Consider the following 1,891-nt stretch of genomic DNA (forward strand, 5'->3'; position numbering starts at 1 on the left):
CACATAACACATCAACAATAACAATACAAAAGAGAAATGGTCAAAGTTCAACCATTTCTAGCGGGAGAATATTATCAAAAACTAATGATACGGAAGGAAGAAATCCAGGGTGTACTGAAGGCATTGGCAAAGAAGAAGGCTCTGGGAACTGATGGAATTCAAATTAAAATCTTCCAACAAAATGATGCCGCACTGGAGGCATTCACTCATCTATACCAAAAAATTTGAAAGATGACTACATAGCCAACTGACTGTAAGAGATTCATAATTATGCCCATTCCAAAGCGAGGTAATCAAATTAGACGCAAAAATCATTGGACAATATCATCACATGCTAATAAAATTTTGCTAAAGATAATTTTAAAATGACCTGAAACATACATTGACAATGAGCTTCCAGAGGTTCAAGCCTAGTTCAGAAAAGGGTGGGAATGTGGAATATCATTGCTTGGAATGTATCTTGATGGAAGCAGACAATACCAGGAAAATGTTTAATTGTGTTTCATTGACTATGACAAGGCTTTTGACCATGTGGGTATTGACAACTTTGGGGCAACATTACTAAGAATGATCATTCCAAAACTATTAATTGTACTCATGAGGAACCTGTACCTAGATCAAGAGGCATTGGATTGAACAGAATAAGATAACACTGAATGGTTTAAAATTAGGAAAAGTTTTTATCAGGGTTGTAATCTTTCACTAAACTTATTCCTTCTATGTGCTGAACAAATAATTTGAGAAACTGTATTATATGAAAAACACATGGCATCAGGATTAGAGGAAGACTAACTAACAACTTGCATGTGCAGATGATACAACCTTGCTTGCTAAGAGTGAAAAGGACTTAATATACTTACTGATAAAGATCAAAGACACAACCTTTGCTATTGGTAAAGAAAACAAAAGTCCTTACAACTGGATTAGGAAAGAACATCCACATAAATAGAGAAAAGATTGAAGTTGTCAAAGACTTCATGTTGCACAGATCAACTATTAGCATTCTTGGAAGCAGCAGTCAAGCCAAACGATGTATTGCATTAGATAAATCTGTTACACAAGTTCTCTTTAAAGTGTTTAAGAGCAAAGATGTCTATTTGAAGACTAAGGTATGTCTGACCCAAGCAATGGTATTTTCAAAACCTCATATGCTTGTGAAAGTTGGACAGTGAGTAAGGTAGAGTACAGAAAAATTGATGCATTTGAGTTATGGTGTTTAAGCAGAATATTAAAATTGACATGGCTTTCCAAAAGAACAAATAAATCTGTGTTGGAAAAAGTAGAGCCAGAGTATTCCTTGGAAGCCAGTGGCCAGACTTCGTATCTCACATTTCAGACATATCATCAGGACGGACCTGTCCCTGGTGAAGGATGTTATATTTGATAAAGCAGATGGTCTGAGAAATAGAGTAAGACCACTAATGAGATTAATGGGTTCAGTGGCAGCACCATAGGCTCAATGTAGCAGAAATTGTGACTTTGGTATAGGATTTGGTATTGTTTCATTTTGTTCTGCATTACTTTGCTATGAATCAGTACGGAACCAATGACATCTAACAATAACAATATATATATGGACATCACCAGATGGAATATGTTGTTGTTAGGTGACATAGAGTCAGTACTGACTCATAACAACCTTATACACAGCAAAATGAAACACTGTCTGATCCACTATTGTTGCCACGCTTGAGCCCATCAATGCTGTCACTTAGCCAATCCATCTCATTGGGGGTCTTCCTCTTTTTCTCTGATCCTCCACCTTACCAAACATGATATCCCTCTACAGTGACTACTCCCTCCTGAAAATATGTCCAAAATATGAGACACGATGTTTGGCCATCTTGGCCTCCAAGGACCACTCTGGCTGCACTTCTTCCTAAATGAATCT

Source organism: Chrysochloris asiatica, unplaced genomic scaffold, assembly GCF_000296735.1.
Source record: "Chrysochloris asiatica unplaced genomic scaffold, ChrAsi1.0 scaffold00601, whole genome shotgun sequence".
Classification (NCBI taxonomy): domain Eukaryota; kingdom Metazoa; phylum Chordata; class Mammalia; order Afrosoricida; family Chrysochloridae; genus Chrysochloris; species Chrysochloris asiatica.